The 13,540-nt window shown below is 38.3% G+C and overlaps 1 protein-coding gene across 1 annotated transcript in view; it reads left to right on the top strand.

Moving 5' to 3' along the window:
• PAWR (pro-apoptotic WT1 regulator) overlaps positions 1-13,540 on the top strand; it is a 103,427-nt gene that overhangs the window by 54,383 nt on the left and 35,504 nt on the right. The gene's annotated exons all lie outside the window — the stretch shown is intronic.

Genomic DNA, 13,540 nt, shown 5'->3' with positions numbered 1-13,540 from the left:
GTATTAAAGAGCTTGAGAAGTTGGAATTTCGTGGTCGTACGGGTTGGATTGCTTACTTGGCTCATTTTATGATTGGAAGCCTGGGATAAAGGGAGAAGGTACAGCATAAAATAGAACTGAGTCCTTGATTCTCGGGCCAAGGGATGGGAGAGGAGTGAAAGATTTAAGACTAAGGGAGTGCTAAGGAAAGACCCTTGTTGGGTGCGGAGCATGCTATGCTCAAGTAGATTAATTACTTTACTTAAGTTGTTCATTCATTTATTTAATATTCAAGTACTGGTAGTGTGCCAGCCTCTGTGTTAAGTGCTAGCTTACATTCAAGATCAGTTTTAATTTTTTTTTTTAATATAGACAAAACTTTTTATTTTTCTGTGAGAGGAACTGTTCTTAAAAATGGAGGCATATATTAGTATGAATGATTTGTATGATAAGTTTAAATTAAATTACTTTCAGGGCTTCCCTGGTGGCGCAGTGGTTGAGAGTCCGCCTGCTGATGCAGGGGACACGGGTTCATGCCCCGGTCCGGGAAGATCCCACATGCCGCAGAGCAGCTGGGCCCGTGAGCCATGGCCGCTGAGCCTGCGCGTCTGGAGCCTGTGCTCCACAATGGGAGAGGCCACAACAGTGAGAGGCCTGCATACTGCAAAAAAAAAAAAAAAAAAAAAAAATTACTTTCAGATTGACTATCTGGGGGATGAAAGGATATGCATAGGGGACGAGGAAATTTAAACAGAAATGTAAAGCTTCTTGAGAGGGGCTAGACAAATGTTCCTAAGGGGGAAAGAGGACTGAAAATGAAGTTTACAGACACTAGACCAGAAAGGTATGTCATCCGTAGGACCTCTACAGAGCTTTAGCTGTGCATGTGGACACCTTAGCAAAATTATGAGTCTCCACGTATTCTTCTCTAGGATCCCTTTTCCTATAACCTTTCCTTATTTAGTTATTTCTTTTTAGTACCACTGACCATTGGTTAAAGGAGACAGAGAAGCTGTTTGGTGGTTTTGTTTCTCTAAGCATAAAAGAGATTCCAGGATAATTGCTCATTTTCAGAGGATTCAGTGCTATCATTCTTTTTGTTCAAGTATGTACACAAATTATTCTATCATTGTGTTTATCCAAATATTTCTGAATTCTCAGAAAATGTGTACTACATTGGGGAAATCGCAGTGTGTGGTAGATTGCCTTCTGTTCTATAATCTTCTCTCTCCCTGCTGCCTAAAATCTCAATAGGTGGTTTGACTATAGGAAATTCTGAGTGTTTTTATAAATAAACATTTCCACAAAAACTAGTAAGATAACTTATTTTAAAAGTTTCAGGGCTTCTGCCTGCAATTCTTTTAGACTCGACTTAGTTTCAGGTCCTCTGAATTTATTAATCACTGCTTTTCATTCTTTGAGGGGAGGGGTTTGAGGCTGAGAGTGATCCACATTCATTATGTAAGAGGGAAGTTTTGCTTGATTATTGCTGAAGAAACGAAGCTTTACTGCATTTATATAGTGTTTCTTGTTTTTTTTTTTTTTTTTTTTTTTCTTTTTTTGCGGTACGCGGGCCTCTCACTGCTGTGGCCTCTCCCGTTGCGGAGCACAGGCTCCGGACGCGCAGGCCCAGCGGCCATGGCTCACGGGCCCAGCCGCTCCGCGGCATATGGGATCCTCCCAGACCGGGGCACGAACCCGCATCCCCTGCATCGGCAGGCGGACTCTCGACCACTGCGCCACCAGGGAAGCCCGATAACTATTAGCTTTTAATGATAAAAATAATATGATTTGGGCATTAACATAAATAGATCAATGGAACAGAATAGAAAGCTAAAACATAGACATATATATCAATATAAAGATGGCATTTTGAATCAGTGGTGAGGAGATAGGGGTTGCTTAAGAGCCCCTAGGTGTGAACCTGGAGGGGGTGCTGAGCTAGGTCCTCCCAGGGCTGTTACTCATACAGCCTCCCACCAGTGTTGCAGTTCTGGGTTAGTCCATTTCTGTGGCTAGAACAATGGCTTACCCTAAAAAAATCATTAGATTCCAAACTCACTCACTATACAAGAAATTAAATATGAGATGAGTTAAAAAGTTTAAAAAAGTGAGATGGTAAAAGTTAGAAAGTATGTGTGTTTATTAGAGTTTTTAAAAATAGGAATATCCACAAATTCCGGAATTCATGAACTTTGGAATTCATGGACTTTTTTTTTTTTTGGCTGCACCGAGCGGCATGTGGGATCTTAGTTTCCCGACCAGGGATCGAACGTGTGCCTCCTGCAATGGATGTGCAGAGTCTTAACCGCTGGGCCACCAGGGAAGTCCTTGTTTATTAGATCTTAAAGTAAGAAAAACATTTTCTTAACATGAAACCACAGGGAGTAAATCTCAGAAGGAAAACTTAAACAGAATTAAAAGGTGAGCTAGAAAAAAATTGACAGTAAAGGTTACCATCTTATTATATGAAGAGCTTTTGGAAATACTAAGGAAATGAATAAACCAGTATAAAAATTGAGAGAGGATATCAGTGAAGAAAGTGAAGATACATAAAGAAATACATAAAGCCAATAAAAAGAGAGCACAAGTTCCTCCCACTCACCTAGGATTCAGTGAAACCATTATTTGCCTAATATGTTCGGAGAGAGTTAAAATAATAAGGGTGAGACAACATTAACCTTCTTGGAGGAAAATTTGGCAGCATGTTTATAGAGCCATAAAAATGAGAGATAGTCACACAAATTTATATGAAAGGCTGTTTAGCTTATATGTCCTACAACATAGATCTGATTAAACAAATCTAATATCATACTATGCAACTACTAAAATTTTTGTTGAAAATGAAGAGGCCATATAAATAGGTCTCAAAACAGGGTGCCTACAATTATATGGATTTAAAAAAAAAGAAAGAAAAAGTTCTACTAGAATGATTTGTACCAAAGTGATGACAGTTGTTTATTTTAAGATAAAGGATGATTTTTAATTTCTTCTTTTCTCTATTTTAAAAGTTTCCTTGAAATGTACATTAATTTTGTAATTAGGAAAATCTCATTTTCTGTTTAAATAAGAAGTACCCAACTATAGTTTTTAAGTTATTGTTGTTATTATTATTTGTTGAGATTGCTGAAAGTGAGAATGCTGCCTGCCTCTCTAATCATGAATATTGTTGCTCTTTAGAGAACTTGACACTGCTTAGCCCTGAGATCTGATGGGATCCCAGCATGAGGTAGTATGGTTGGATTGTCCATGGCTGAGTCATATCTGATAGTATTGGTGTAGAATTTAAGGTGGGGAAGGTACTTTAAAATTATGGAAGGATGATTTTGGAAGGGTGAAATTCTGTTTTCATTTCCTGTTGTTTTGGAGTGTTATATTTTCAGATTCTTTACAGATAAGATTTCATTTTTGTCTAAAATGCTAATAACCTTCGTGCAAACTCAGCTTTTAAATCCATGAAATCAAAGTACTTATTAGTATCAATATATTAGCAAGTTGTTAGAAAGCCTAATTCAGTATGATAGATGAAATTCATTGCTAATTTACAAAGTTAATCAGGATGTTTAATAATTAGTCTGGAAAATTCATACATTTTATTTTAAAATTTTTTAATTTATTCATTTATTTAATTTTTGGCTGCATTGGGTCTTCGCTGCTGCAGGCGGGTTTTCTATAGTTGTTGAGAGCGGGGCCTACCCTTTGTTGTGGTGCACGGGCTTCTCATTGCGTTGGCTTCTCGTTGCGGAGCACGGGCTCTAGAGTGCAGGCTTCAGTAGTTGTGGCGCACAGGCTTAGTTGCTCCGCGGCATGTGGGATCTTCCCGGACCAGGGCTCGAACCCGTGTCCACTGAATTGGCAGGCGGATTCTTAACCACTGCGCCACCAGGGAAGCCCCATACATTTTAATTTATCCCACTTAGTTCCCAAACTTTCTAGCTTAAGGCTGTGTGTGTGTAGCAGTTTTTAAGCATTGTGTTATATATGTGGCTTTTTCAGCTATCTAATGAGAGGAGAGCAGTCATTTGTTTATTTTGCTCAGTTCTTTTCACATAAAGGTGCTTATTAATTTGATCTTACTCTTCTTTTTGTTATGTTGTAAAGTTCCTTTTGTTTAACCATTTCAAAAGAAACCTCTTAGGAACAGGGAGGGGAGGGAAGGAATAGCTTGGCAGAGGTTGAATGATGACAGAGTGGTATATGCTAGATACAGGACTAATGGAGGATGAAAGGGGGTATTACCAGAGGCGGAGGCAGATAAAGCAGCAGTAGTACTGAGAGGATGGCATGGTCTCTCTGAAGAAAACGAGTGGAATCTAGCTTAACTCCCCTAATACCTTTCACGGACACAGTAACTTTTCATTTTGGAAAGTACAGGCACTTATCCACACTCATGGTTTGTAACTGTGTGATCCCAAATACAGACTTTTTTTCCCTCTCCTGGAGCTGTATAGTTTTTTTTCTCTTCCCTAAAAGCCTTGCTAAGATTGCTTAAAATGCCAAGGGAAATCAGCATGATTTTAGAGCCACATTTATATGATTTATTGTACATAAATAAAATTAAACTTACTTGGCTGTTTAGTTCTATTGTAATTCTGTTCCTCATTCTGATTCATATGTTGAAAATATTGTGCTATTCCCTAGTGTTAGAGTTTTATAGAGAAGTAATTATACTTTGCAAAAATTTACTGAAAAACTGAAACACCTAAGGAATTTGTATGGATTCCTTATATTATGATCAGGTGTTCATAGGTTACAGAGACTGAGGCATTTGGGAAGAAGAACATGATATTACACTTTTGGGGAGGGATTCTGAAAATTAAGGGGACTAGTATTTTTAAATGGATTTTATGAACTATTGTTAATAGTGTTTGGAGATGAATGAATTGTTTAATTCACTTGTAAGACTCCTCACTTATGAAAGGGAACAAATGTGAAAAAAGAAAAAAGAGGGCTTCCCTGGTGGCGCAGTGGTTGAGAGTCCGCCTGCCGATGCAGGGGACGCAGGTTCGTGCCCCGGTCCGGGAGGATCCCACATGCCGCGGAGCGGCTGGGTCCGTGAGCCATGGCCGCTGGGGCTGCGCGTCTGGAGCCTGTGCTCCGCGACGGGAGAGGCCACAACAGTGAGGGGCCCGCATACAGCAAAGAAAAAAAAAAGAAAAAAAAAAAAGAAAGAAAAAAGAATGTGAAACAATCTCTAGCTGAGCTCTTCCAAGAACTAGATAGTATACCACACAATTTATTCTAGTTATGAAAGTGTCAAAACTTGGCTTCAGCATTTATTTTATTAAAAATTAATTTTAACAATCTTTAATGCATTTGAAATATTTTTTTAAATTGTATTTTCTTTAGTTGTGTGTGCATAGTTTCAGATAAATAATAGTTGTGAGTGATGATTGTCTGTTGAGGCTTACTTATGATTGTCTGTTGAGGCTTACTTACTGTCCAAGAATTCTTATTAAGTAAAAAGTTCTATGGAATATGCTCTTCTCCATATATTAGAAGCATTTAAAAATGTTAATACAAGTTGTGTTTAAAGTAGGCAAATGGTATGTTGGTTGCTTTTTCTGGATTCCTGAATTTTGTGGAGTTCTGCTTTTTCAAATTAATAGGGAAAAGCTACCATGAAATGGATCCTCTTTAGTTATTTTAGTCTATGAACTTATTAAGTGTTGATTATTAAAAACCTTTTTTTGGACTGATAAAAGTGTGCTTTATTAATGAGTCAAATACCACAAATAGTTTTGCTGTCAGCGACCTTTTCCAAAATGTTGAGCAACTTAAAAAAAATAAGACTACTAACAAATGAAATATCATGTTCTCTGGATTTAAAGGGTAGTTGTCTTCCTGGAAAAATCCGTATGTATTTTAAAACTCTGGAACCTCCACTCCCCAATCCCCCACACCACTGCCCCGTAAAATGTGTTTAGGCTTAGATAATTATAAATAGATTTTTCACCTGCATGACTTTTTGGTGTTACATTTTACATTTGGATGGGACGTGGGTCAGTTCTATCTTAGAGGGACTAATTTTTCAAATGCAAGATATCCATTTCATGCTTCCGATCCATAAACAAGTAGTATTTCTTAGTCATCAATATGACCAAAAATGCCACCACAAAATTCCATGCCTTGTAGGGAGTGGTATTGACTGAATAAGAATCATTGGCCTAGAACACTGTGGCCAAAGGAGATACTTGCTCCAGAGAGGTAGTCAGAGAATACTCTAATCCTACCACCAGGCCCAAAGATATGAAAGAACTTCAAAGACAAATAGCTTCCAGTTGAGTGAGCTACAGGGGAAAGGGCTTTTTCAGGGAGCCAACTAGGTTTCATCCTGTAGCTGAGGAAAGCAAAATGTTAATCAGCAGGAATTCCAGAGGGCACAGAGGAATGATTTGGAAGGGAGAGGAAGGACACAGGATTGGGTCAGATTAGGGAACGTACAGAGTGGTATGGAAGTGAGAGTCTGTACAAGTGAATGGGTGAGACCTGGGGAAGTTTGGTCTGCTGTCAGTGACTGAAATAAACATGGAAATGAGGCCTGGTAGAATTACTAAAAGTCCCTTTAAAAATGGGGGGAAAAAAGTTAAAATGTTAACATACACAGAGCTAATACAGAGTAAATGAACCCCCGTTATATAAGTGTCATCCAGCTACAACAATAGTCAACTCATAACCACTCTTTTTTTTCCTGTAACTTCCAGTAATTCTGTGTTCTGCAAAGTGATCCAAGACCCTTACGAGATAATGTGAAACCAGAGTTTCACAGAAAAGTGCTCACTGATATTTTCTGTTCTTTTTTTTTTTTTTTTTTTTTTTTTGCTATACGCGGGCCTCTCACTGCTGTGGCCTCTCCCGTCGCGGAGCACAGGCTCCAGACGCGCAGGCTCAGCGGCCATGGCTCACGGGCCCAGCCGCTCCGCGGCATGTGGGATCTTCCCGGACCGGGGCACGAACCCGCGTCCCCTGCATCGGCAGGCGGACTCTCAACCACTGCGCCACCAGGGGAGCCCCTGTTCCTTTTCTTTTTCCTCAAATAAACTCTGGGTTGCAGGGCACTAAATGGATGTCGTGACAGATGAAGAGGTTACAACTGGTAGTTGGAAAATGGAGGTTGAGGTTTGTAGTTAGGCTGCTCGGGTTGGAGTTCTGACTGCACCCCTCAACAACTTTGTGTCCTGTTACTTACTTCGAATCCTCCCATCCCTCTTATATAAAGCAGTACCCACCTCCTAAGGTTTTTGTGAAAATTATCTGTATTTGAAGTACTAGATATTAGAGCTTAACAGTGCTCTCTACACACCTAGAAAATATTCAGTTACTAGCAGGTGCCATTACTATTTTAAGTGACCAACCTGGGATTTGAATCTAGGTCTCTCTGATTCCAAAATCTGAGTTCTTATATGTTTTTAATCTAAAATATAACTTATAGACAGTTATAAATTTTAAAAAAATCAATCTAGAGATAATGTATATTTTTCTTTTTATCATTCATCATAGTATTATTTTTTCCCACTCTACATTAAATTGCAGACATTTCCATTTCTTTGAAAACAGTTTTCAAATAATATTCCACCATTTTGTTCTCTAGAGGCAGAAATGTTATGCTTCATAGGAAAGATACTTACCTAGTTCTAGTTACTTAGTCAGTACACACTCAAATTTTATTGCTACGTTTAGAACTTCATTGTGAGAATTTTGGTCAAATATAAAAGTCATGAGAATGGTGCAGTGAAGTCCCCCATGTCCACATCCTTCAGCTTCAACAGTGATCAACTCCTGACCAGTTTTGTCTTACCTATACCACCACACACTACCCATTCTATCCCTATGTTATTTTCAAGCAAATCTCAGATGACTTATTAATTTATTCTTAAATATTTCAGCATATATCTCTAAAATATAAGGAATCTTTTTAAAACAAAAGAACAATATCACTATCAAACCTTAAATATAGTTCCTTAATCTCATGAAACTCCTTAATTTCAAATTTCATCATTGTTCAAACTGTCTCTTAAATGATTATTTAAAAAATAGTTTCTTTGAGTAAGGATGCAAATGGGGTCAATATATTGGTATTCATTCATATGTCCTTTGAGTTTCAAATTTGTGGCTCTCTTCTCCTTTTCTCTCTCTCTCTCCCCTTCTTATAATTTATTAGTTGTAGGAACTGGCCAGTTGTATTTTATAGTTATAACAGGGATCAGCAGAGGCTTATTTCTATATGATGGAGAGCTGAGAATGGTTTTTAAAGTGTTTTGTTTTTTTTAAAAAAGCAACAAACCTTATGTAGCCCCAGATGACTGTTTGCTCTGTGGTCTTTTATATTCCCACAATCTGGATTTTCATGATTGCATCTCCATGGTGTTGTCTAATATACTGTTCTATTCCCTCTATTCCCATTAATTGGTAGTTGGATCTAGAGTCTTAATCAGATTTAGGTTCAGTTTTTAAAAACTCATTTTATTTGTTCAATACCTCCACGATATTTCTTTCTTTGCTAAGTCATATTTATTAAGGTGTCTTTTACATATAATAATATGCTACTGTCTAAAGAGTGTGATTTGATGAATTTTGACAAATACACACAACTGGGCAAACCACCGTGAGAATCAGGATATAGAACCCTTCCACCATTCATTCCGCCCCCTCTCCTCAGACACAGCTTCTGACACCCACTGATCTGCTTTCTGTTACTGTGATTTTGCTTTCTCTAGAATTTTACAGAAATTGAATCACACAGCATATAGTCTTCATTTCCTGGTATCTTAGCATAATTCTTTTGTTACTGAGTATATTCTGTCGCATGGCTGTACTACTCTTGGTTATCTGTTCACCAGTTGATGTACGTTTGGACTGTTTCCAGTTTTTGGCTATTATGAAAACTGATTTTTTTTTGTTCAAGTGTTTGTGTAAGTTTTGAGTGAATATGTTTTCATTTCTCTTGGTAGCTAACTAGGAGTAGAATTGTTGGGTCATATGGTAAGTGTATATTTAAATTTATAAAAACCGCCAAACTTTCCCCTGTATGACTATGCCACTGTTAGTTCCTACCAGCAATATAGGAGACATTCAGTTGTTTCAAATCCTCATTAACACTTTAATTTTAGTCGATATTTAATTTTATTATTCCAGTAGGTATGTAGTGATAGCCCATTGTGGTTTTCATTTGCATTTCCCTAATAAGTACTGATACTGAGCCTTTTTTTCATGTATTTATTTGTCACCCCTATATTTTCTTCGGCAGAGTGTTCAAATTTTTGCTCTTTTTTTTTTTTTTTTCCCTTTGGTACGCGGGCCTCTCACTGTTGCGGCCTCTCCCGTTGTGGAGCACAGGCTCCGGACACGCAGGCTCAGCGGCCATGGCTCACGGGCCCAGCCGCTCCGCGGCATGTGGGATCTTCCTGGACTGGGACACGAACCCGTGTCCCCTGCATTGGCAGGCAGATTCTTAACCACTGCACCACCAGGGAAGCCCTTGCTCATTTTTAATGATGTACTGGAATTTATCCTACTATGTGGAATAAATCCAATTTCACATTAAAAAATATATAGTTATCCAGTTATCCCCGAACCATGTGTTTTAAAAAAAGCCCATTCTGGGCTTCCCTGGTGGCGCAGTGGTTGAGAGTCCGCCTGCCGATGCAGGGGATACGGGTTCGTGCCCCGGTCTGGGAGGATCCCATATGCCGCGGAGCGGCTGGGCCCGTGAGCCATGGCCGCTGAGCCTGCGCGTCCGGAGCCTGTGCTCCGCAACGGGAGAGGCCACAACACTGAGAGGCCCGCGTACCGCAAAAAAAAAAAAAAAGAAAAAAAAGCCCATTCTTTCCCACCAGTGAGAGTTTCTACTTTTATTGTAAACACAATTTGTCTATTTAGATCTATTTCTGAACTTTCTGTTGTGCTCCTATGAAGTACAGTTTTTTGAATCCTAACTAATAGGATTTAACAAAAAATCCATTTTCTTTTTATTTGGTTACTTTGTCAGAGCTGAGCAATAATCTTAGATGTTATAAAAATTATTCAAAGTAGCTTCTTTTTTTTCAGTGTTGATACTTTGTTATTAGCAATGAAAATCATACATTTCCCTTTTTGTTCTGAGGTTTTATTTGCTAAAATATTAACACTCTAAATGTACCTTTGGGAAGAGCAAAGAGCTTGATGAGAATTAGTGATGCTTATTATTATCATTTCATAAAATCTGACCTTTTGGTTTGTTTCCAATAATTGTTAACTCAGTTCCCATGCAACTTCCCCTCTCATCTGTGTGAAAGGAGAGAATAACTTTTACATGTTTACATTTATCTATAAATGAAAGCTGAGAAGAGAGGTAGGAGATTCAGTCCCACATTACTGTTGTAAGTATACTATAAAATCAGTCCCACATTATTGTTGTAAGTATACTATAAAATCAGTAGCTATTTTCTTCTCTTCTTTTTCCCTCCCAGATGAAAAGCTTATAATTCATAGAAAGAATCTTTAAAAAATATTTAGGGTTCTTTTTGGTTTCTTTTTGCTAGTACTTATTTAAAGACCAACTCTCTCTCTCTCCCTTGAGGATACCAGCCAGCTTCTGTGCTTAGAAAATTATTAATCTTTGCAAGAAATAGAAGTAGAAGATGTCTTTACCCACCTTTGTCCATTAACTCAGTTCCTTTTTGCTTTCAGTCTTTTCTTATTTCTCACCATTTCGACCAAATTGTTCCTCCGGGTGTACTTATCCCCCATTAAGTAAGATAGTTTAAGGAAATTGTAAGATGCTTGTTGCTAAAAGAACTATACTGGTTTCTAGAAGAACTTTGGAGGGAAATTGTGATTCATCAAGTAATCCCTATTCTAAAAGCTTCCTGGAAAGTAAGATGTACACACTCTCCACAGAGATAGTATGTGTGATAAATAGGTTCCCAGGTCAGTGGGTAAGAGTGTTGCCGAGAAAAAGAACATTCAGAATTTTTAACTTGGGGTGCAACAGTCTATCTCCCTGATTTGTCTCATCTTGTTAACTCATTTATCAAACATTTACTGAAGTTTATTTTTTCTGCTTTCTTTTAATGCTGGTGAGTCTATATTACTCTATGATTTAAGAATTCATGCTACTGACATTTGATTCTACGGTCAGGGATTTTTACATCCCAGGTACCAGAGAATGATTGCTTTCACAGAGTAGAAGGCTAGATGAGACCACTTTTTATTCTTTCTAGATCTTATAGTCTTGCTGACCTCTTGTCTCAGTACTATCTATTGAAGAATTTCTGTACTCCATTCTCTTTTCTGTTCTAGTCTTTATCACATAGTTTTCGGTGTTGTGGTTTTATACATTTTTAATGTTAGTTAGAGTCAGTGTTCTGTCATAACTCTCTCTTTAAAAAGTAATTTTTCTGGATGTCTTATGTAATTATGCATCCAGATGATCCACCCTTACTTTCCAAATAAATTCAGCTTATGAATTAATTTACAGATTATTGACACCTTCAGTATTAGTTTTTTTCTTAAGAAGAGATCTTAATTTATACCACTCAGTAAAGTTTTATAGTTTTTTCATAAAGTTTTTTTAGTTTATTTTTATGGTTACTCTTAAAATCATATAATCTAACTAGCTATTGATGTTACTCTGAGAAGCTATTTATTTCTGTGTGCTTAATGAAAAACCATCTTAAGGAACTGTAGTAATTCTAAAATATTTTTGATAAAATTGTATCATTTGAAATGAACATTTGCCTTTCTGATGCTGAAATCTCTTATTCTTCTTCCCTAGTTTTACCAAATAGTACTTCCAGAGTGATGGTAACCACCCTGTTGGTAGTGGACATCAGTGTCTTAAGTCTGGCTTTGCTTTTAAATTTTGTTGATATTTTGGCATAAAACATGATACTGTCTATTGGTTTGAGAAAGTCTTTTTAAAAGTCCTAAGAGAGATTCATTTTCTAATCAGGACTAATTTCTTAAACTTTGGTACCCTTTACTAGATTCCTTTTATTGATTCTGTTTGCACCTAAGATACATTTTTTTTTTTTTTTTTTTGGCGGGGAGAGGGGCATGCTGAGAGGCTTGAGGGATCTTAGTTCCCCGACCAGGGATCAAACCCAGGCCCTGGCAGCGAAAGTGCTGAGTCCTAACCACTGAACTGCCAGGGAATTCCCAGATATATCATTTTTCATAGGATCCCATTGCCTACTATGTTGTTTAGTCTCTCCACTTTTGGTCCCTGTTAATCAGAACTCTGAATTGCTGTATACAGGTTCTTTTCCCCAAATCAGTTTTGATAATGTTTTACTTATATTCCAGGGAATTATAGCACTATAACATGTTTCAATGTTATGTAATGAAAAGTCTAGACTTCTTAGGCTATTTATTATCTGTATTTCTTTGTGATCAGAGCATATGCCTTTCCAGTACCCACCTCTGTCAAGGACTTTGAAGGATCTGAGATCTTACCCTGCTTACAAGCTAACGAGTTAGCCTGCTATGGTTTCATGGATCCTGGCAGAAGACACTAGTCTCTTGGGAGTCAAGAACAGTTTGTTACTCACAGCAATAGCAGTAGCCACAGTGTTATCATTTTTCTTATACCAGTTACCTAAGCCCCAGTTCCCACAGGGTGAGAAGAGGGCCAGGTGACACCTGTACACATAGTTAGTTGCATTATAGGAGAGACCCTAAACATTCTCTGGAATCTCAGCCTACTTGTTTCTTTTTTTTTTTTTTTTTTTTTTTCTTTTTGCGGTACGCGGGCCTCTCACTGTTGTGGCCTCTCCCGTTGCGGAGCACAGGCTCCGGACGCGCAGGCCCAGCGGCCATGGCTCACGGGCCCAGCCGCTCCGCGGCATATGGGATCCTCCCAGACCGGGGCACGAACCCGTATCCCCTGCATCGGCAGGCGGACTCTCAACCACTGCGCCACCAGGGAGGCCCCCTACTTGTTTCTTTAATTCATCCCTTCCATTCTGTCCCCCAGCTTTCCCTCCACATCATCCTGATTTAAGACTCCATCTCAGACAGATGCTTTCTTCCATACCCCCCTGCTATGGACCTTGTGTCTTTGAATGTGCTGCTTATTTTCTGTGTTCTCCTATTTCAGATGCTCCAGTGATCCTTCTTGGTTTGCACAGTGGCTTCAGCCTTTCTTTTCTCTTTGCACAATTTGTAAATACTATTGTCTTTCCTGCTATTCTGTGCTTTGGTCAGTGTCTTAGTGTTTACAAAGTGCCTGCAGAGATATTATTTATTTTTTGTCTCTTACAGAACACACACAGGCAGTGTATTGGTTAAGAATGTGTTCAGTTACAAGGAACAGATGACCTATTTCACAGTGGGTGTAATGGATAGAGTTTAGTTTCTGTTTATGGGTTGTTGGTTTTGTTTTTTTTATTAATGTAAAAAGTCTGGATAGATAACACAGGTGGTGATTCCGTTTTTTAAACAGCAGCCTTTCATGTAAGCTTTTCCATATGCTCTTTCCATCATCTGAAATTCTCTTTTTTTTTTTATATCTGCAATTCCAAATTAAACGCGCTTTTTTTTTTTTTTTTTTGCGGTACGCGGGCCTCTCACTGTTGTGGCC

This window comes from Mesoplodon mirus, assembly GCF_964341445.2.
Source record: "Mesoplodon mirus genome assembly, chromosome: 11".
NCBI lineage: Eukaryota > Metazoa > Chordata > Mammalia > Artiodactyla > Ziphiidae > Mesoplodon > Mesoplodon mirus.
Note: the sequence above shows the minus strand (reverse complement) of the source record. Positions and strands in the feature narration are given on the sequence as shown.